This window comes from Scyliorhinus torazame, chromosome 14, assembly GCF_047496885.1.
Source record: "Scyliorhinus torazame isolate Kashiwa2021f chromosome 14, sScyTor2.1, whole genome shotgun sequence".
Taxonomy (NCBI): Eukaryota; Metazoa; Chordata; class Chondrichthyes; order Carcharhiniformes; family Scyliorhinidae; genus Scyliorhinus; species Scyliorhinus torazame.
Window position 1 is genome coordinate 168,907,166 of NC_092720.1, and position 24,022 is coordinate 168,931,187.

Consider the following 24,022-nt stretch of genomic DNA (forward strand, 5'->3'; position numbering starts at 1 on the left):
CCATATACGCGGCAGCATCCAGCCCCTCGGCCCCCTCCAGGAGGCCCACGATTCTTAAATTCTGCCGGCGAGACTTGTTCTCCAGGTCCTCTAGCTTTTCCAGGAGCATTTTTTGTTGGTCTCTCAACCTTCGAAGTCCGCCTGCTCCTCCACCGTCTTCTCCAACTCCTGGATCTTCTCAGCCTGGGCATCCAGCCTTTTCTCCATTCGGTCAAACGATTTCTGGAGCGGTTCCAAATGATCACTTTTCAGTGCTAGGAAGTTCTCCTGCATAACCTGCAACAGGTACTCCATTGTCGGCTGAGCTGGCGGTGCCCGGGTCTGGACATCGGTCATATTGGTTTCACTCACAGCCTCCCATTTGCCCTTGCTTGTCCACTTCTTCAGCTGTTTGTGATCCTTCCTGCTTCTTAGTTCCATACACCTCTGTATGGATTCAGTGCCTGAGTGCTATTACTTTTCAATCCAGCACTTAAAAAAAGCTCAAAAATGTCAGGGCACAAGGTCCAAAAGTCTGACCGGAGCGGGAGCCACCAAGTGTGTGACTTACTCCCTCATAGCCGCCACCGGAAGTCCTCTCCTTGATCAATTTAAGCGGTCCTCTTACCTCATGACCAAAAATTAGTTCAAAAGGACTGAATTTGATTGACTCATTAGGTGCATCCCTAATTGTAAACAGTACGAATGGAATTCCTTTATCCCAATCCTCTGGATAATCTTGACAATAAGCCCTCAACATTGTCTGTCTTTAAATGTCTGATGCCACCTTTCTAACGCTCCCTGCGATTCTGGATGGTACGCAGTTGATTTAAATTGTGTTATTCCAAAGCTATCCATAATTTCTTTGAATAACTTGGAGGTAAAATTCGATCCTTGATCCGATTGTATTTCTGGGGTAGTCCATATCTAGTAAAGAATTTAAGTAACTCCTCCACAATCTTTTTAGCTGTAATATTACGTACTGGAATGGCCTCTGGAAACCTAGTAGACACATCCATTATCGTCAAAAGATATTGATACCCACTTTTCGTTTTAGGAAGTAGTCCTATGCAATCAATTAGGACATTTGTAAAACATTCCTCAAATGCTGGAATGGGTATTAAGGGTGCTGGTTTTATCACTGCTTGAGGTTTCCCTATCACTTGACGTGTGTGACATGATTGACAAAATTTAACGACATCTTTATCTAGTCCAGGCCAATAAAAATGTTTTTGTATTTTAGCTTGAGTTTTCCTGATTCCCAAATGGCCTCCCACTGGTACCTCATGTGCTACTCGCAACACCTCCTTTCTATACCCACCGGCAATACTACTTGATGAACTTCTGCCCACTTTTCATCCGCCTGCATATTAAAGGTCTCCATTTTCTCATCAAGACATCACTTTTACGGTAATAACACTCTGGTACACACGCAGATTCCTCTTCCGTGTATGCTTTCCGATACATCCGTTTTATTTCTACATCTTTTTGTTGTAACACCGCCAATTTTGCTGAACTAAAAATATCCGCCTCATCCTCCACCTGTTCTTGTTCTTTTTCGACCATCTGATCAAAAATCGTTTCTGATAATTGCACTTCAACTTCATCTTCACTCTTTGATTTCTCCTCTTGTCTTAACCTGTGACTTTGCGACCTTGTTACGACACAATCCGGAAAGATCCCAGGATATTCGTCCTTCAACACTTCAGTTGTCTGATTTGGATTGGATTGGATTTGTTTATTGTCACGTGTACCGAGGTACAGTGAAACGTATTTTTCTGCGAGCAGCTCAACAGATCATTAAGTACATGAGAAGAAAAGGGAATAAAAGAAAATACATAATAGTGCAACACAACATATACAATGTAACTACAAAAGCACTGGCATCGGATGAAGCATACAGGGTGTAGTGTTAATGAAATCAGTCCATAAGAGGGTCATTTAGGAGTCTGGTGACAGTGGGGAAGAAGCTGTTTTTGAGTCTGTTCGTGCGTGTTCTCAGACTTCTGTATCTCCTGCCCGATGGAGGAAGTTGGAAGAGTAAGCCGGGTGGGAGGGATCTTTGATTATACTGCCCGCTTTCCCCAGGCAGCGGGAGGTGTAGATGGAGTCAATGGATGGGAGGCAGGTTTGTGTGATAGACAGGGCGGTGTTCACGACTCTCTGAAGTTTCTTGCGGTCCTGGGCCGAGCAGTTGCCATACCAGGCTGTGATGCAGCCCGATAGGATGCTTTCTATGGTGCATTCGTAAAAGGTAGTAAGAGTCAATGTGGACATGCCGAATTTCCTTAGTTTCCTGAGGAAGTATAGGCGCTGTTGTGCTTTCTTGGTGGTAGCGTTGACGTGGGTGGACCAGGACAGATTTTTGGAGATGTGCACCCCTAGGAATTTGAAACTGTTAACCATCTCCACCTCGGTCCCGTTGATGCTGACAGGGGTGTGTACAGTACTTTGCTTCCTGAAGTCAATTACCAGCTCTTTAGTTTTGCTGGCATTGAGGGAGAGATTGTTGTCGCTACACCACTCCATTAGGTTCTCTATCTCCCTCCTGTATTCGGACTCATCATTATTCGAGATCCGGCCCACTATGGTCGTATCGTCAGCAAACTTGTAGATGGAGTTGGAACCAAGTTTTGCCACGCAGTCGTGTGTGTACAGGGAGTAGAGTAGGGGACTAAGTACGCAGCCTTGCGGGGCGCCGGTGTTGAGGACTATTGTGGAGGTGGTGTTGTTGTTCATTCTTACTGATTGTGGTCTGTTGGTCAGAAAATCGAGGATCCAGTTGCAGAGTGGGGAGCCAAGTCCTAGGTTTTGGAGCTTTGATATGAGCTTGGCTGGGATTATGGTGTTGAAGGCGGAGCTGTAGTCAATAAATAGGAGTCTAATGTAGGAGTCCTTGTTTTCGAGATGCTCTAGGGATGAGTGTAGGGCCAGGGAAATGGTGTCTGATGTGGACCGGTTGCAGCGGTATGCGAATTGCAGTGGATCAAGGCGTTCTGGGAGTATGGAGGTGATGCGCTTCATGATCAACCTCTCGAAGCACTTCATTACAACTGAAGTCAGGGCCATTGGTCGGTAGTCATTGAGGCACGTTGCCTGGTTCTTCTTTGGTACCGGTATGATGATGGTCTTCTTGAAGCAGGTGAATCGGACTGGAGTAGGGACAGGTTAAAGATGTCCGTGAATACCTCTGCCAGCTGGTCCGCGCACGCTCTGAATGCACGACCAGGGATCCCGTCTGGGCCCGTCGCCTTCTGAGGGTTCACTTTCAGGAAGGCCAATCTGACTTCGGAAGCTGTGATGGTGGGTATGGGTGAATTATGGGCTGCTGGGGCACTCGCCAGCGGATTGTTGGTTACCTGCTCGAACCGAGCATAGAATGCATTGAGTTCATCGGGGAGTGGTGCGCTGCTGCCAGAGATACTGTTCGGCTTCGCTTTGTAGCCTGTTATGTTGTTTAGTCCTTGCCACAACCGCCGAGAGTCTGTCTGTGACTCTAGCTTGGTTTGATATTCTCTCTTGGTATTCCGGATGGCTTTGTGGAGGTCGTACCTGGATTTCTTGTATAGGTCAGGGTCGTCTGCCTTGAACGCCTCAGATCTGTCCTTCAGTAGGGAGTCAATCTCGCGATTGAGCCATGGTTTCCGGTTGGGGAACGCACGTACTGCTTTCTTTGGCACGCAGTCGTCCACACATTTGCTGATGAAGTCTGTGACGGTGGTGGCATACTCATTTAAGTTGGTCGCTGAATTCTTAAATATGGACCAGTCCACTGTCTCTAAGCAGTTTTCCACTGGCTTATCAACCACAGTACACATCACTCCCACTTGCGATCCAGTTATATCATTACCCAAGAGAAACTATATTCCTGGACAAGATAGTTTCTCTATTACTCCTACTACCACTTCACCACTCTTCACTGAACTTTCCAACCTTACCTTCTATAATTGAACACTACTCCTCTCACCCAGAGTTCCACATATTACCACCTTTTCTGGCAACATTCTTCCCAAACTACATAACTCCTCACCTCTTACCATTCAAGATTGACTAGCTCCCGTATCTCTTAAAATTGTGACTTATTTACCTGCTCCTCCTGATGCACATGAGTAAACTTTACCCACACAAGTAAATTCTTTAAAGAGATCTGGCACCTTCTTATCAATCACCTCTTGATCAGTCTGGACAATCTTTTGCACCTCCTACGTTTCACTTGGGCTTTCCTTTACCACTTTAACAAACCCCACTGTCTTATCCTGTTTTACCACATCAGCCTTCCCAGTGCTTTTCTTCAACCATCAACACTGTGACTTTACATGGCCTAGTTTATTACAGTGAAAACATTTGAAACTTTCATGTCTCTTCCACCCTCCTGGATTTCTTTATTAGTCTGAGGTACACTCTCCTTATTATCTCCCATCAGATCACCTTTACCTTTACCACTTGAGTATTTCTCATGTCCCGTTTCTATCCTTCACAGGCTGAAACTGATGTCGGAAACCAAGCTTTGATTTATGAACTAATTCATAATCATCTGCCATTTCTGAAAATGAAATGAAAATCACTTATTGTCACAAGTAGGCTTCAAATGAAGTTACTGTGAAAAGTCCCTAGTCGCCAAATTCCGGCGCCTGTTCGGGGAGGCTGATACGGGAATCGAATTGTCTTGGTCTGCTTTCAAAGCCAGCCATTTAGCCCTGTGCTAAACAGCCCCTGCCGCTAGCCTTGCAGTTTTAACCCTCTGCTCTTCTACATGAGTTCTCACTACATCAGGAATTGAATTTTTAAACTCCTCCAAAAGCATAATTTCTCTGAGAGCTTCATACGTTTGGTCTATTTTCAAAGCCCTTATCCACCTATCAAAATTACTCTGTTTGATCCTTTCAAACTCCATATATGTTTGACCAAATGTTTTCCTTAAATTTCTAACCCTTTGTCTGTAGGCTTCAGGCACTAGTTCATCTGCACCTAAGATGGATTTGTTCACCTCCTCATATGTCCCTGATACCTCCTCCAGTAGTGATGCAAAAACTTCACTAGCCCTACCTACCAGCTTTGTTTGAATCAGTAATACCTACATGTCCTGTGGCCATTTCATTTGTTTAGCTACCTTCTCAAATGAAATGAAAATGGCTTCTACCTCCTTCTCGTCAAACCTTGCCATGCTTGGACATATTTAAATAGATCCCCACAAAGCCTTCGACCACAACACTCTTTCTCACTCTCTTCATCACTACCATCCAACTGTACATTTCCCTTTACGTCTGCCAATTTTAACTGACTGTCATGTTTCATGGCCATTTTCTGAAGTTCAAATCTCTCTATCTTTTTCCCTGATCTGTATCTCCCTTTCTCTTTCTTTTTGTTCTGCTCGGGCTATTCTTACTTTTCTCCTTTCTTCTCTCTCTTTCTTTTGCCTCTCTATCTCTTTCATATTCAAGCTGCTTTAATTCTTTCATGTTCCATTTGTTTAAGTTGTAACTGAATTTTTCAAATGAGTCAAACTATCTCAGGCAACTTTAAATGCTTAGCCACTGCCATAATGACCTCATCTTTTCGCATTTTGTCAGGTAATGTTAACTGCAATGTTTTTTCCAAATCTAACAGTCTGCTTTTAGTCTCTGTCCGTAAGGTACTGCGTGTGACCGTCTTCACCCCCATAAACTTCTGAGCCTCTGAAAGCGCCATTGTCCACAACACACTCCCCACTTAAACTGGAATACCGCACCTGAAAAGCAACCACAATATGCCATCTGGATGGCCACTTCCAGAATACAAAATGGACGCTCGCAAAGAATATAGGGAACTGTGGACAATGCTAGAAAACAAACAGGCACAAAGCCTGAATGTATATTTGGGAAACCGCTCCCAGACGGAATTGAAATTATGGGTCGATTAGCAAATTGATGGCCCATCTCCGGGAAACAAAGGAATGACACTCAGGTAACCGATTCTATTGCAGACATCCCGGAGCCAGCTCCCCAACTGAAAAGCACAAACAAAGCAAGGCCGACGACCACCTAAGACATGCCCAGCCATCAGGGCACCCGCCCCTTTATTGGTCAAGTTCGATAACAGTGATCGAGAAGTGGCCCAATTAATTGGGACCAAGTTTAAGGCCCACCTAAAAGCGGGCTGTAGCCATCTGGGATGGCCACATCCCGATTACAAAATGGGAGACTTGCAAAGAATGCAGGAAAAATTGGACAATGCTAAGAAACAAGCAGGTGCAAGCTCGGTCTGTTGATTAGAACCTTAAACTCTCAGGCAGGACAGAAACCGTCAAACAATCTACATACTAATGAGCCATCTCCGGGGACAAAAGGGAAACATTTAGATACACAATGTTAGGGCAGACTCCCCGGCGCCAGAAGAAGCTAAGACAAAGCAGACTGACAGTCACAAGAACACGCCCAGCGATCAGTGAGCCACCCCTCTATTGGAGGAAAATCGATACAGATGATTGGCCAAGTTCAAGGCCCGCTCAAAAGCGCGCAAAGCCCCTTTTCCGTTTAAAAGGTATCCCCCAAGGGAGAACGCCTTCCTTTGGCTTTGGCTCTCACCGAAGAGAGAGACCTGCCTAGCAGCAGCACCAGACCAAGTAAGTCCCATGTCAACGCACGCTACGAGATAGACGCTCCTAGTTGCTACCCTGTAAACAGCTCAACCCAGCAGCCTCAGACCCGAGCAACGGCCATTGTTCCTCTGACTGAGTGGGCGCCCAAAGCTAAGGGGCAGCACGGTAGCCTTGTGGATAGCACAATTGCTTCACAGCTCCAGGGTCCCAGGTTCGATTCCAGCTTGGGTCACTGTCTGTGCGGAGTCTGCACATCCTCCCCGTGTGTGCGTGGGTTTCCTCCGGGTGCTCCGGTTTCCTCCCACAGTCCAAAGATGTGCAGGTTAGGTGGATTGGCCATGATAAATTGCCCTTAGTGTCCAAAATTGCCCTTAGTGTTGGGTGGGGTTACTGGGTTATGGGGATAGGGTGGCGGTGTTGACCTTGGGTAGGGTGCTCTTTCCAAGAGCCGGTGCAGACTCGATGGGCCGAATGGCCTCCTTCTGCACTGTAAATTCTATGATAATCTATGCTATGATGATAAGTATAGGCTTTAGTCATAGTGGTAGTTTAGTTTGTAGACTTTATGCATGAGTAGATCTGACTGTGTGTAAATAAATGAGCATTGCTTTTGAACTTACTAACTGGTGTATTGAGTCATTGATCAGCATTAGGTTCTGAACCTTGTGGCGGTGTGAAAGATACCTGGCGACACTTGAGCAAACGTGATTAAACAGAGCCAAATTAAGAGCCAACCAAATGTTAGCAACATTTACTGGCGACACCTGACGGGACTCGACTTAGAAGTGGCCTAACCACTCAGAGAACCCAAAATTTGAATTGAGAATCCAATTAGGAACAGAAAGCAAAACAAGCGTCAAAACAGTACTGATCAAGCCTCTGAGATTCAGAAGTGTGTTAATGCATGCGTACTAACAGGGATACAAGGTAAACCTGAGAGATTTTGTTGCGTAAAACTGTCAGGAGTTTTGTAGGCCGGAAATTAGCGTAAGCCGTACCTGTGTTTACATCACCGCTTTATCACCCCCTGTTCCAAATTCAGTAGAGATCCCAGATAGAGAGAATGGCAATGAAACGCCTTATGAACCCCCAGGAATTTGAGGTCGCAGCAAGTAGGACAGTGTCCCATTTGGGAAGAAGAGATCAGGAAATATCTCAAAGGGAAATATCTCAAAGGGAAAGGATGGCTCCTTTGGAGTGAATTCTGTGATAATGAGGAAACAGGACCCGGGAGTATAGGACATACTTGGTGGGAGAACCTGTCAGAGATCCACAAGAAGAGCTTAGGAAAAGCTCGCAAGCCGATGGCAATCGTGTCCTGTTTGGCACAATTGTGAGGCACAGGGGAGGTCGCTAGGACGCTCCGTAGAGAGATAGAGGAGAGAGACAGAACCAGTGAGGTAGACGTGAGTGAGGTAGAGAAAGAGAATCGAGATCTGAAAGAGCAATTAGCAGCAAGGGACAGTGAGGTGGATGATGCCAAGTTGGCACATCAGTCTTATCTCGCGCATTTGAACAGTTTTCAGACACAATATGATAAGGCCTACCAGGACATGCAACATGCGGTCTTGGTAAGACAAGAAACAGAACAGCAAGTTGAGAAATTGCAGAAACAGTGCAGTGATTTAAAAGCAGCCCTACAAGCACTCCATACTTCCACAACGGAACAAAGGCAGAGCTCAGTAGACCACGCAAAATGCCGGAAGCAAATTGCAGAATTGCAATCTCTGCTTTTCGTGCAAAATGGATTTCAGAGTACATTCAGACCCCAATTAGATCAAGAAAACGGCCCCGACTGGCAGGAATTGAACAAGACAGCCCATAGATACGTACATGGGACATGTACGCAGGAAAAACCCCAGAAAAGGAAAGCGCCCCAACCCCCAACCGAACAGGCAGAATCCTGTAACCACACACTGCAGGGCCGCAGGAGAAGAAGAAGCAGACTTCCTTTATCCAGCCCCGTTAACCGTGACCCAATTACGGGACGCGTGTGGAAAAATTACACCGTTCCTTCCCACTTCAGACCCCCACCAATTTTTCGCGAAAGTCAAGCAACAGGCTACCATGTACGGCCTGGATGAAAAGGAGCAAGTGAAACTCAGTTTTAAGCCTCGACCCTTCAGTCGTAGCAGCCCGACCCACAGAATGTAGGAGGAGGCACACTCCAAGAGATGCACACAGCGATCCTTGATGCGATCGGCTTAAACAGAGGAGACCCCGTAGAAGGCCTAAATAAGTGTAGGCTGTAGCCATCTGGGATGGCCACGTCCCGATTACAAAATGGACACCCGCAAAGAATGCAGGGAAAATTGGACAATGCTAAGAAACAAGCAGGTGCAAGCTCGGTCTGTTGATTAGAACCTTAAACTCTCAGACAGGACAGAAACTACCCAACAATCTACATACTAATGAGCCATCTCCGGGGACAAAAGGGAACCATTTAGATACACAATGTTAAGGCAGACTCCCCGGCGCCAGAAAAAGCTAAGACAAAGCAGACTGACAGTCACCAGGACACGCCCAGCGATCAGGGAACCACCCCTCTATTGGAGGAAAATCGATACAGATGATTGGGAAAGACCCAATTAGTTGAGGCCAAGTTCAAGGCCTGCCCAAAAGCACACAAAGCCCTTTTTAGTATAAAAGGTATCCCCCAAGGGAGAATCTTCCTCCTTTGGCTTGGCCCTCACCGAAGAGAGAGACCTGCCTAGCAGCTGCATCAGACCGAGTAAGTCCCAAGTCAACGCACGCTACGAGATAGGCGCTCCTAGTTGCTACCCTGTAAACAGCTCAACCCAGCAGCCTCAGAACCGAGCAACGGCCATTGTTCCTCTGACTGAGTGGGCGCCCAAAGCTAAGTACAGGCTTTAGCAATAGTGGTAGTTTAGTTTGTAGACTTTATGCATGAGTAGATTTGACTGTGTGTAAATAAATGAGCATTGCTTTTGAACTTACTGATTTGGTGTATCGCGTCATTGATCAGTATTCGGTTCTGAACCTTGTGGCGGTGTCGAAAGATACCTGGCGACTCTTGAGCAAACGTGATTAAACAGAGCCAAATTAAGAGCCAACCAAAAGTTAGCAACAAGGCAAAAGAAGACCGAGCACCCCACAGCGTTTGCTGGACGTTTGTGGATTCACTTTACCACAGTTTTTGGAGAGTATGCCCGCGCCCATTTGTCCCCAGATAATATGGCCAAATGGACCCGAATTTTAGTCTCCCACGCCACAGAAGCAGGTCACAAAGCTTACGCAAATTATGACCCCTCAGATGAGGCCCACAATGAAAAATGGGTTTTGAAAAGATTGTCCCGCGCTTGGGAGCGATCAATTGCAGGCAAAACCGCATTTATAACACCCGATGAAGATCAGGCAGAAATGAACCCAGTTAAAGCAAACCAGAACCCACAATGTCTCAGCCCTCAGGTCATTTTTAGGACTAGTTGGTTCCTGCCGAAACCATATTGACCGTTTCGCCACTAAAGAAGCGCCCCTTTCCGAACTTCTCAATAAGCAGGCACCTTGCGAATGGCTTCCACAGCATACAGATGCCGTGGACGCTTTAAAAGGAACACTCAGCACAGCCCCCACACTACAGGTCCCAGATCCACTTTCCCCATACGCTATTGAGGTAGCAAGCACCGACCGAACCCTTTCGGCCGTGCTCCTCCAGGAACGCCACGACCAGTTACGCCCCATAGCATGTTAGACCCCGTAGAGCAAGGATTTTCTGCCTGTGAAAGGCACCTGCTCGCAGTTTTTTGGGCAGTACAATACTTTGCTTACATTACAGGACTCAACCCCATCACCATCCTCACAGAACACACACCGACACAGCTATTGTTAGACGGCCGACTTAAAAGGTGGCACGGTCAGCCAAATCTGCGCAGCCCATTGGACCCTTTTCAGGGACGGGACATCACGGTGAAGAGAACCAAAACTCTCACCTTCCTTGCCGATAATCTGCAGTATGCAGGCACCCCACATCACCACGAAACAGAACACAGGCTCATTTGTTCCCAAAACACCTCCCAGGAAAACAGGTAGTACACCCCAGATACCCCAGCCCACAGACACTTGCGCACCCCTGAAGATTTATGTGGATGGCTCATCCACAGTGTTAAAAGGAAAGAGAATCACCGGTTGCGGTATATATGTAGAGGACGCGCCCTAGATGAAATTTCCTTGAAGTTGCCAGGACACTTAGGCTCGCTGGCAGCAGAGCTGGCAGCGATTGCATATATTGTAGACCACCAAGACTCGTTCCCGATCCCAGCAGACATCTATTCAGATAGCTTGTATGTCTGTAATAGTTTGACAGAGTTCCTACCACTCTGGGAAACAAGAGGATTTGTTTCCACGGACGGTGAACCCCTACCCTCAGCCCCATTACTCCGCCATATCTTAGAGACAGCGAAGGATAGAAAATACGGAATAATTAAGGTTCGCAGTCATCACCGTTATCCCCCCCCCTGGTAACATTAAAGCAGGCGCCCTAGCGAAGGCAGGCTCCAGGCATGTTTATTTTTGGGAACCCCCCCCCCCTGCCGAGAGCACCCCAGCACACGCAGTTCAGGTCTCACAGACCAACATTCAGGATTTAGCGAAGGCCCAGAAAGAGGATGAGAAACTCAGGAAAGTTTTAAAGGGAACCTTCCCAGCCCTGTACGACAAGTTTAAAACGCAATCACCACACACGACGGTGTGATTTTAAAGGATGGCATTTATATAGTTCCCAGCCAGGACAGGAACCGGATCATTTGTCAGTTCCATGACAATCATGGACACCAAGGAATTGAACCCACCCTAGCCCACCTCAGACCGCTTTGTTGGTGGCCTGATTTAAAAAAAAAAAAAATCGATGTCACACACTACGTTGAGAATTGCTTAATCTGCGCCCAGAACAATCCGGACAGATATGCAAAAAAGGCTCAACTTAGCCATACCCCGTTAATGGACCCTGGACAAATCTCCAGTTAGATTATATAGGACCCCTACCGCCGTGAAGAAACAGTTACAAGTATGTGTTGGTGGTCATAGACACCTTCACAAAATGGGTGGAAACATTTCCATCACGAACTAATACGCCAGGACAACGGCTAAAATATTAACACACCACATCTTTACAAGATGGGGCCTCCCACGTAGTATAAAGTCTGACCAAGGCTCCCATTTCACCGGACGTGTAATGAAAAACGTCCTCACGATTTTCGGCATTAGACAAAAGTTCCATATCGCATACCACCCCCAGTCAAGTGGTATTGTAGAATGAATGAATAGGACCTTGAAAGCCACCCTCAGGAAAATGGTACAGCAAAATAATAGCACCTGGGATTCAGTTCTCCCATTTGCTCTGATATTTTTAAGAAACACAGTATCAACATCCACAGGATACACCCCCCACACCCTCATGACCGTACGCCCCATGAAAGGCACTGAGTATTTACTAGGACTGGATTTGGCCAGCCCCGCAGTTACAGCCCTCACGCATGAAAATGCGGTTACACAACTAGTACAGAACATAAATGCAGCCCAATTCGCAGCAGCAGTGGGACTTGGAGCCAGGAAGAAACAGAGCAAGGCTTGATTCGACGAAACAGTACACGCCACTGATTTTACAGTTGGGCAACAAGTTATGCTTTCCTTTTGCAACCCCAGTTCATTCCTCTCCCCAAAACTTTCCGGACCATACTCCATTTCGGACAAAGTTAGCCCCCTCACTATACAAAATAACCTATCCCAATGGTAAGTCTGCGTGGTTTCATATAAACTAGCTCAAGGTTTACGGCTCACAGAATAACACACACACCACATCCTGCTCGCAGTAGCAGACGATCACGCCCCGCCCACAGATGACGTATTCCTACCCTCCCCCAACCACTCCAGCCCGTCCTCAGACACGACTTCAACTCTGCCCCCAGAGGCACGACTCCGCCTCTCCCTTCCCTCAACCAGCAGCGACAGCGACAGTGATAGCGATCAAGATGACAGACACAGCACACCACGTTACAACTACACCCCTGCGCCAGGCCCCACTCCCAGCGAATCTGACCATGATTTACCGACCCATTTGAGATCACTTATATCAAAGCCCCTGACCCTGACCCACCGCCCGATGATTACGGATTGAAGCATAGTAGCTCCAACCTCGACACACGATTCTGGCACCGAGCCAATTCGTTCAGGCTCATCCGGAATGATGAGATGGACCCCAATTCTCCCCAAGCAGCTTTAGCACAGTTACTACAGACAAGAGTTTGCCAGCCGGGAGAAGATGATGACTTAGTGTCTGACTCCCACCAAACGAATCCCTTTGCGATCCTGTTCGCTATGGAGCAGTGAGGTGTCCAGATGATGCAGAAAAGGCACCGATGGAGAGATACGGTGTCCTTTCTAATGGAACCTGCACCATGTTTGTTGAATGTTTGTTTGTTAGTGTTATCGTTAAGTGTTGTGTGTAAACTCGGAAAGTTTTCCACGGCCCCCACGCCCAATGGCTGTTAGAGAAACTAGTTTGTCCCCAGAAACTTGTTAACGGAACAAGTTTGTCCCAGACAATAGTTCAGAGGAACTAGTTTGTCGACAGAACCTGGTTAAAGGTGCAAGTTTGTCCCAGGCAATAGTTCAGAGGAACTAGTTTGTCGACAGAACCCGACTCATAGTTGCTCTCCTAATTCGAGAGGCAGCCTCCCACGACGACCACATTCTTACCCGTTCTTGTAGGTTGCTCAGGCAGTGGAGAAACGGCATTGGTCCTCACCCTGCCTGAAGACCCCGCCTCTGGTCAGCTAGGCTCAGATAGAGCACATACGGCATTGATCACCGTCCTACCCGGGGATTCCACCCATTTCTTACCCATACGTACCCCGTTTTGGCTCATTACGTTCAAAATTCTGTTTGGTTTTGGCAATCCTTAGGTTGCTTCCCTATGCTATTTACATCCTCAAACACTGGGATGGTAAATCACACAGGCTGCGAGACGGCTTGCAGTACGGCAGTATTTTTCTTAGATGTCTGGTCCAAATATTCGGTTTAAAAAAAAATTGAGGGAGTCACAGATGGTGACCAATTATAAAGGGAAATTGGCAATAAAGGACAGACAGACATACGAGATCTTAAGCAAGATAATAACAGAAATTATGCTCGTGTTCACAGAACTCCAGAAACCCAGGAACCCCAGAGGAAGACAAAGAAGAAGTCCGACAAAGATGAAGACAGCCTTCGTGTTCACATGGATGTTAGCGGGATCCCTTCAGTATTGCGCGGACGCTACCCCGCTGACCTCTACCACACAAACCGTAAACGATTCTCACCCCTGTAATACACAGAAACCGAGATAACTAGCCCAGCGACTGCTAGCAATACCCCGACCTGGTGTGATAAGTTTATCACCTGGTACTCACTCTCATATGTAGTCGAAGCATTCTTAGTGCTGGCGATACTTTGCAGTGTCGTGCAAACTTTTAGAGTCAGGAAATGACGAAGGAGGGCATATCACTCTCGCACCCCAGTATACAAGTTTAGGTCCCCCATTTTCGGATTTCACCAGACCCCCGAACCCATTGGGACGGATTAAAGAGCATCCATTTTCTTGATGTATTCTATGGAATAAAGAGATGTAAACCTCTGTGGCTGACTGCCAGGCCAGAGAAATTTGTGTGCTGCTATTTTGTACAGTTTAAGATGTATAGATTATTTTTGGATTGTTTGTATTTTTGGATTGTTTGAATGAGGATAGCTTTTTTTTTCTCTAATGCATGTATTAATGTCATAGCACCCCGTAGAGTTTTATGATAATGAATGTATTTAAAATGGTTTAGTTAAAATTGTGTTGCATAGGATAGGACAGTGTAGAGCCTAAGTATGTGTGCCCCGCCAGGTCAGAGGATGAAGACGTCATAGTAACGTGATCCTTCATGCTTCGCGTTGAGGATCACAAGGAGGAATGCAGCCATCTGGGATGGCCACGTCCCGATAACAAAATGGACACTTGCAAAGAATGCAGGGAAAATTGGACAATGCTAAGAAACAAGCAGGTGCAAGCTCGGTCTGTTGATTAGAACCTTAAACTCTCAGACAGGACAGAAACCACCAAACAATCTACATACTAATGAGCCATTTCAGGGGACAAAAGGGAAACGTTTAGATACACAATGTTAGGGTAGACTCCCCGGCACCAGAAGAAGCTAAGACAAAGCAGACTGACAGTCACCAGGACACGCCCAGTGAGTAGGGAACTACCCCTCTATTGGGAAAGACCCAATTAGTTGAGGCCAAGTTCAAGGCCCGCCCAAAAGCGCGCAAAGCCCCTTTTCCGTATAAAAGGTATCCCCCAAGGGTGAACGCCCTCCTTTGGCTTTGGCTCTCACCGAAGAGAGAGACCTACCTAGCAGTTGCACCAGACCAAGTAAGTCCCAAGTCAACGCACGCTACGAGATAGACGCTCCTAGTTGCTACCCTGTAAACAGCTCAACCCAGCAGCCTCAGAACCGAGCAACGGCCATTGTTCCTCTGACTGAGTGGGCGCCCAAAGCTAAGTATAGGCTTTAGTCATAGTGGTAGTTTAGTTTGTAGACTTTATGCATGAGTAGATCTGACTGTGTGTAAATAAATGAGCATTGCTTTTGAACTTACTAACTGGTGTATTGAGTCATTGATCAGCATTAGGTTCTGAACCTTGTGGCGGTTTCGAAAGATACCTGCCGACTCTTGAGCAAACGTGATTAAACAGCCAAATTAAGAGCCAACCAAAAGTTAGCAACAGCGCGAAGCCCCTCCAAGTGTAAGAAGGAACCCCCACGCGAGCTTCGCTCTCTTGGACTTGGCTCTCAAAGCGGAGAGACCCATCCACCAGCATCATCAGAAGCAAGTAAGTTCAAGGTCAACACTCGCTACCAGACGGACGACCTTAGCTGTTCTCCTGTATATCTTCGAACCCAACAGCCTCAGATCCGAACAATGGCCATTGTTCCTGTGATTAAGTGGGCACCCAAAGTTAAGTATAGGCGTTAGCTTTAGAGATAGTTTAGTTTGTATTACTGTTGTGCACGAGTAGATCTTACTGTGTGTGTAAATAAATAGTACTGTCTTTGAACTAACTAACTGGTGTATTGGCTCTTTGATCAGTATTCGGGTTTGAACCTTGTGGCGGTATCGAGAGATACCTGGCGACTCTAAAGTAAACATAATTAGGATTAAGGAAGGCGACCATATTGACCGCCATATTTATAACCAGATAAACAGAGCAACATCCCTTACTGTCTTTAAGTTCACTAAGCCAATCCAATGGATAGACTTTTATCCCCCTTGAGCACCCAATTTGTTATGGGGCAGGGTTTAGAGAACCCCAAAGTCTATCAAGGAGTTCACCTGACCCACAACTTTTAATAGATTGTGGTATGGGGAGCACAGGGCCCACTCTACAGGTGTGATACAGCAGAAATGGAAAAGTATTTTTTTAAAGCCAAACAATGTTTATTCTATGAACTCAAATTAACCTTTTTAAAACATACAATGAACATCCTAGCAACCATCAATTCAAATACAACCCCCAAAAAATACAACACTAAGTAATCCTTAATAGCTTGCCAAACAACATCCAGAAGACAAAAGAAAAACCTTTTACCAGAAGCACATCAGGTTTACATTCACTACTGAAAACATTTATAATTCTGAATTCACCAAATGATCAAGAGATCGTCTTTTCATGGCAGAGAGAGCAACAGTACACCTGCTTTGTCTGGCTTCAGCTCCAACACTGAAAGCAAACACAGACACACCCAAGCCTTTCTCAAAGTGAAACTAAAAAACAGAGCCAGAGGTCAGCTCCACCCACACTCTGACATCACTGCAGTAACATGAGCAGATGGACATTTCTTAAAGTGACATTCTCATGACACCAGGTGTGATGCTACTTAGCTCTGCCGTTGCCCTGCTCATCTTTCTCTCTGTTTCTCTCCCTCTGGACCATGGCCTCTGCCGATGGTCATTTAACAGAGCCTTGAAGCCTGGACCTGACCACAAACTTGGTACAATGCCTCTGCTGCTGAGTTGCTGCCCATCTGAGCCCAATCCCATCATAATGGTGCTGTGAAACAACCTGGGCTCTGACATTAGGCATCTCAAGATTCTCAACCTGAACTTCTACAGCCTCCTGGCCAAGGTCCATGAGTTCGATCAAATTAAGTAATGGACTGGTGAGCACATTAAATAATATTTTTTTGAACTATTTACACCAGATTTTTCATATTTATATGCTATTATATGTTTAATTTTAATCATTTCACACCGAAGGCTAATATGCTGCTTTTTTTTTGGTGTACTAGTCGTTATAATGTTCAGGTGTTAAAATAGGGTCAGATTGGAAAGTAGTTTGGGAAGCAGTGCCATATTGAAATCAGTTTGCTCTTTAGATGTCCAATCTGAAAATGTAATCTTATATTTTAATCCAGTGTTCCTCAATAGCAACTGAACCTATCCTCCCCACATATTGTACGAAATGCTCACTTTGAAATTGAACTTCTGCTGCCGAAATCCAATTTCATAGAAATCATATAATCTCTACAATGCAGAAGGAGGCCATTTGGCCCATCAAGTCAGCACTGACCCTCTGAAAGAGTGGCACCCCACCTAACTTTTGGACACTAAGGGGGAATTTATCATGGTCAATTCACTTAACCTGCACATCTTTGGACTGTGGGAGGAAACTGGAGCACTTGGAGGAAACCCACACAGCCACAGGGAAAACGTATAAGCGCCACACATTCACCCAAGGCCTGAATTGAATCAGAATACCTGGCGCTGAGGCAGTAGTGTTAACCACCATGCTGCCCTATTTATGAGAATGCTTTCGAGTAACCATCTACGCCATACTGTTGATATATTTGGGGATTAGTCAGTCATTCTAATGCCATCTCCTTTTCGGGTTGCAATACTTCAGCTTCTCTTTCTTTGAGTTTCTATATACCTTTCTATATCGAGTTCGATCATCTCTTTGATTAATTCATTCTTGCCATCCAGGAGGTTTTCATTGTCAGGTAAAATTTATAGCATTCCCAGACAATGAAATAAGAACCCTTTACAAATTATTTCAGTGTCTCCTTTCAAAATCACAGAACACTTTTCTTCAAAAGGTGGCAATAAAGCACTACACAGGGCCTTATCTTAGACTAATGGAGAAACATACTGATCAAACGTACATAGAAAATAGAAGCAGGAGGAGGCCATTCAGCCCTTTGAGCCTGCTCCGCCATTCATTATGATCAACAAGTTCAATACCCTGATCCCACCTTCCCCCATAGCCCTTGATCTCTTTAGCCCCAAGAGCTACATCTAATTCCTTCTTGAAATTACACAATTTGGCCTCAACTCCTTTCTGTGGTAGCGAATTCCACAGATTCACCACTCTCTGGTTGAAGAAATTTCTCCTCACCTCAGTCCTGAAAAAGGTTTACTCCTTATCCTCAAACTAGGACTCCTGGTTTTGGACTCTCCCACCATCGGGAACATTCTTTCTGAATCTTCCCTGTCTAATCCTGTTAGAATTTTGTACGTTTCTATGACATCCCCTCTCACTCTTCTAAACTCCAATGATATAATCCTAACCAACTCCAATGATTATTATCCTAACCGATTTAGTCTCCCCTTATACGACAGTCCCCCCCATCTCAGTAAACAGCTTGGTAAACCTTTGCGGCACTCCCTCCATAGCAAGAATATCCTTTTCAGATAAGGACACCAAAACTGCACACAATACTCCAGGTGTTACCTCACCAATGCCTTAAACATCAGTAGAAAATGTGAGCAGTACCAATATCGCAGCATGTATTTTCCAGGAATTGATCAAAGTAAAAGTATTTACGTGTTACCCACTCCTGTGCTAAGGGAGAAATGAAAAAAGTCAAGTCAATTCTTTATGGCGCAGTGCTATAATTTTTCTCAAGTGTCTATAGGAGTTATCTGGCTTGACAAAATCAAAAGTCACATACATGTTCTGCTCAAAGGCTACAGCTATTGATTTGACAAATGATAGGCTGCCAACAGAGGTCAGGAACAAACTAAATTGGAAGGACCAGCTTAACCCTAACTGTCTAGTGAAATCAGGCAGGTGGAAGGTTGGAATAGCTGCAATGCCTTGTCCATTGTGGTCTCATCCTATTCCTTACAGGTTGGAATTATAACCTCTTTTGAGAGGCTGAGCAGGAGGCCAGCCTGAAGACCGCAGAATCCAGTGTCGAAAATAGAAACAGGGCTTCAGCAACATTATTGCAATTTTAACCGGAAACCTGTGTGGGGTGCCATCCTACCTTTCTGCTCAGCCAACTTGGCAGGAGTGGCAGTTTGGACCGAGGTCTCGATAGGCTCAGTAAGTGAGTAAATTTAATTTTTGTTTTCAAGTTTTGTTTCCTTGTGGACTGGGAGCAACAAACTCTCGACCTCACACAAACTTCAACCTCCACTGCCCGAGGCTTTCCTCCCCTTCACCCATCGCATGTGACTACCCATGTGAACATTCTCTCACTCCTCTCCCTCCAAAACCACTTTCTTGATTGCCTGGAAACATTCCATCACGTCTCCATCAGAATCCTCTTGCAGACCACCTGTTACAGGAAGGAGACTGACATGGGTCCCGGAGTTCATAAGTTCATTCGGCCCATCGGGTCTGCTCTGCAATTCTATCATGGCTGATATTAAAGTCTTGTTCATCACCTCATTGGAAATTAAAACCCTAACTTAAATAAAGTTTGCACTCTTAAAGGTCTGCCAATCAAACACATTTAAACAGATTGTTTGGCATTTAACAACTTGATCCTCCTCTCTCCTGGATAAAGCAAATAATAAGTTAATAAAAAAATAAAATTCTGTAAATGTTACAAGAAAGCACGATCTTCATAGATGATCTGGTATTTAACTGTCTATTTATGTTTTTGGCTGACTGATCTAGTATCTAATTGTCTGCTTATATTTTTGGCTCAATTTAGGAAGTTAGATGGCCAGTTTCCTGGGAGTGTAGCTCCTTTTAATTCTAAAATGAAAGGCACCAATATTAATCTTATAACCATGCTGGAATACTATACCGAGATTTTCCCTGGTTCTTAAACAACATTTCATTTCTAAGAATGGAGTAGACAGCATCAGACTTACTCGTGCAGCAGGCCTTCTCAGAGGGCAAGGAGTCTGACTAGAAATGGATCATCACAGGCAGTTAATCTGCAAGGATCCTCAGACTTTCTGCAGCTCCCAAATAATGACTTCTCACCAACTAATTTTCAGAACTGACCCATGAATCAGAAGGAAAATTCTGTGTACAAATCTCACCTTCCAATGAACACTCAATATTCAATACTCAGTTTCAACTAAACAGTTAAACACAAAGGCCTCTCAGTGAATCTTCTCACATACAGAACCAGGAGCCCTTCTTGATTCCCTACAGAACAGTCAGACTGCCTGAGCATATCAATAATACTATTGTATAAAATCTCCACAAACCTCATTCCTGCTCTCACTATCCTCACTCCTCCCACTTTAATGCAGCCGTAGACAGGAACTGGATCTGCTGCAAAAAAGGGGAGGAAGAAAATCGGGAACACTGACCATGTGTTTCGAATGGCATTTCTAACCGCCAATCAAGGGCTGTGGGGCTCTGCATATTACATGTCAATCACATTTTTCAACCAGTCATCCTGCACTTGAGAGCGGAACTTCCCCATCACTCTGTAAAGCTCACGTGATACCAGAAAAGCATTCAGCTTGAGGGGATTAAAAAGTATATCGAGTCCAACCTTGAATCTGGGCACCTTCAACAATTTAGGGTAGCAGCAGAAGCCAAACATCAACTTTTGTCTTTCTGTCTGTAACACTAAACTCACATTTTCTCAGAGTCACAGACAGTGACACCACAGTCAAGACAAACGCAGATGGTGATCAGGGCCCTCTCCATCAGAATCTTCCTGCATGCTCTTGGTATCGACCCCTTGCCATTTGGTCTGTCTGAAACTTGCTGTTCTTCCAGTGCAAAGTGTTGTCTAGGATTGGTTATTGCAGACTGGCACATTCCAAGATCCAGAATGATGTACTGAGGGATGGACTAAAGCTTGGGACCGCAAATGTGTAATTAGGAAAGGAGACCATCTGGTGTCTTTAAAACACAATGCACTGAGGGTTTAAAGATGCAAAACTGATGCCCTGGCTAGAGAGGTCAAGAATAAGAGATAACGGCCTCAGAATACAGGGTAGACCATTTAGCACAGAGATAAGGAGAAAACTCTTCACTCAGAGGGCGGTGAACCTGTGGAGTTCTCTACCACAGAAAGCTGTGGAGGCCAAGTCACTAGCTATATGGAAGGAAATAGATTTCTAGACTCTAAAGACATTAAAGGGTATGGGGAGAGCAGGAGTATGATGTTGAGACTGGCTCAGTCATGATCACATTGAATGGTGGAGCAAGCTTGATAGGCTGAATGACCTACTCCTATTTCCTATCGCCAGGATTTTCCACTCCCAATCACGTCGGATGGGTTTGATGACAGGAGTGGAAAATCTCACGAGAACAGCCAAATCGTGTTTTACGTCAACATAAACACGTGACGCAATTGTCCTCTTCTCCATCAGTGATGGGGCGCGTGAACATCTGGAACATCATTTGCATGAATGAACTTACCAGACCCCTAAGCCTGAATCATCCATCCTCTCTCTGAAAATCCATTCACGTTGGCGTGACGGTAGAATGGCGTGAAACCTAACTAGTCTCCCAAGGTGCGCACCTGCCGAACTGACCTCCTAGGGGAGCTCAGGTCAGTGCACTGCTCAAGGGGGAGAGGGTCATGTCTGGGTTAGGAATCTTTGGAATTCTACCCCAGATGGTTATCGATGTTTCATCATTGAATATATTTAAGGCTAAGATAGACAGAATTTTGGTGTCAGGTAATCAAGGAACTGGCAGAAAAGTGGAGTCCAAATCGAAGATCGGCCATTATCGTATTGAAGGGGATGGCGAGACTGACCTATGAGGAGAGATTGAGTCGGTTAGGATTAGGAAAATAGTATGTTTTCAAGAAGCAGTTAGATATAGCACTTGGGCTAAAGGGATCAAAGGATATGGGGGGAAGGCAGGAACAGGTTACTGAGTTGAACGATCATCCATGATGATAATGAATGGTGGAGCAGGCTTGAAGGGTCCAATGGTCTCCTTTTGCTCCTATTTTCTATGTTTCTATGAATGTCAGAGCTGGCTTGATGGGCCATATGGTTTACTCCTGCTCCTATTTCTCATGCGCTTTTGATTTTTATTATGTTTTTACTGCTCTCAGTTTAAATCCAAAATACAACTAAGAAACACAATGTTTTAATCTACAGTGTTACGACTTAGTGGAAACAAAATATCAAAAGCAACTGCATAAATAATCTTATTTTTAGACATGGTTATTCTAGGGTACAATATGATACAGTAAAAGTAATGCACTAAAAGACAATGATTAATTCGCCTAGTGAGTGAAAAAGGCCTTGGGGATATGGATCTTAGTAGGAAGAGGTACCTGGGCAGTATGTTCATTTTGATCATCTGTACTCTCCCCGCCAGGGAGAGTGGGAGTGTGTTCCATCTCTGCAGGTCCTTTTTGACTTCCACTGTCAGACTGGCCAGGTTCCATTTGTGGACCCCTGTCCAGTCATGAGCGATTTGGATCCCCAGGTAGTGGAATTTGTGTTGGGCTTGTTTAAACGGCAGTCCCACCAGTGCTGCCCCTCCCCCTTGTGGCTTCCCCGGGAAAATCTTGTTTTTGCTCATGTTGAGCTTGTAGCCCGAGAAGGCACCAAACTCTTTCAAGAGCGCGATGATTCCTTCCATGCTGCTTTGTGGGTCATCTGCATAGAGCGAGACTCTGTGTTGTCTGCCTCCTCTTTGGGTTCCCCTACAGTTCTTTCCTGTTCTGAGTGCGATCGCTAATGGTTTGCTCGCAATGGCGAACAGCAGCGGGGGCAACAGGCATCCATGCTTGTGCCCCTGAGCAACTGGAAGTACTGGGAGCTGGTATTGTTTGTCCGTACGCTCGCCTGGGAGCGTTGTACAGGAGCTTCACCCATGAGTTTAATCCTGTTCCGCGCCCGATCCATTCCAGTACCTCTATGAGGTACTTCCACTTGACTCTGATGAAGGCCTTTTCTGTGTTCAGGGAGACGATCACCTCAGGTGTCCTTTCCCCAGATGGGGTCATTATCACGTTCAGCAGGCGCCTGATGTTCGATGTTAGCTGTCTACCTTTGACAAAGCTCTTTTGATCCTCTGCGACCACCTCTAATCACAGCAGTTCTTCAGCCTTTTGGCTAGGATCTTGGCCAATACTTTGCATTTTTACGTTTAGTAGTGAGATGGGTCTGTATGAACCGCATTCAGTCGGGTCTTTTTCTTTCTTAGGTATTAGCGAGATTGAGACTTGTGCGAGCATAGGTGGCAGCATGCCCGTCGCCAGTGAGTCTGTGAACATCTCCTGCAGGTGCGGGGCGAGTGCTGTTGCAAATGTTTTGTAGAAGTCCGCCGGGAGCCCTTCTGGTTCCACCGCCTTCTCCGCCTGGATGGATCTAATACTCTCCATAATCTCTCCCAGTTCAAGCGGTGCTTCCAGGCCCCATTTTCTGTTCTCCTCACGACTGGCATGTCCAGTCCACCGAGAAACTGTTTCATCCCCGAGTCCCCTGTTCGGGGCTCCGAGGTGTACAGTCCCGTGTAAAAAGCCTTGAAGGTTTTGTTAACCTTGTCTGAGTATGTTTTTGCGTGCCTCTGTTATCCCTAATTTGCGTGATCTCTCTAGTGGCCTGCTTTCTCAGCTGGTGCACTAACAGGCGGCTGGCTTTCCATGTTCGTATAGGGTCCCCCGTGCCTGGCGGAGTTTGTGTACTGCTTTCGTCGTGGAGAGCAGGTCAAAGTCCATTTGTAGCTTTTTCCGTCCGCCAGGTGCTCTACGGTCGGGGCCTCGGAATATTTAGGACCTACTTCCAGTATGGAGTGGACCAGCTGCTGCCGAGCCGCTCTCTCCTCTCTGTCTCTTTGCACTTTAAAGGTGATAATTTCCCCTCTAATCATGGCTTTTAGCACCTCCCAGAATGTGGAGGGTGAGACCTCCCCATTTTGGTTGTCTTTTGTATACTCAGCTATGGCCGGGATACCCTCTCACTGGAAGAAGCCTTGTCGGCCAATAGGGGCGTTGGGCACTGCCCATCCCCAACCTCACATCCATATAATGTGGAGCGTGGTCGGAGATTATAATTACAGAGTATTCCCCCTTGACCAGCCCTGGAAGCACCGATTTCCCGACCACAAAGAAGTCAGTCCTCGCGTATACATTGTGTAATGGGGAAAAGAAGGAGAACTCCTTCTCTCCTCTGTGGGTGAATCTCCAAGGGTCCACCGTCCCCATCTGCTCCATAAAATGACCGAGTTACTTCGCCATGTTCGAGATCTTCCCCATT

General features: G+C 45.8%; 1 protein-coding gene across 3 annotated transcripts in view; it reads right to left on the bottom strand.

The window, feature by feature from the left end:
* Positions 1–20,127, bottom strand: part of LOC140390203 (uncharacterized) — a 63,175-nt gene extending 43,048 nt beyond the window's left edge. For all 3 annotated transcript variants that reach the window (XR_011934585.1, XM_072475161.1, XM_072475160.1), the window contains exon 1: positions 20,048–20,127. The gene's annotated coding sequence lies outside the window, so the exon portion shown is untranslated. The remainder of the gene's footprint in view (positions 1–20,047) is intronic.
* Positions 20,128–24,022: the final 3,895 nt, after the last annotated feature.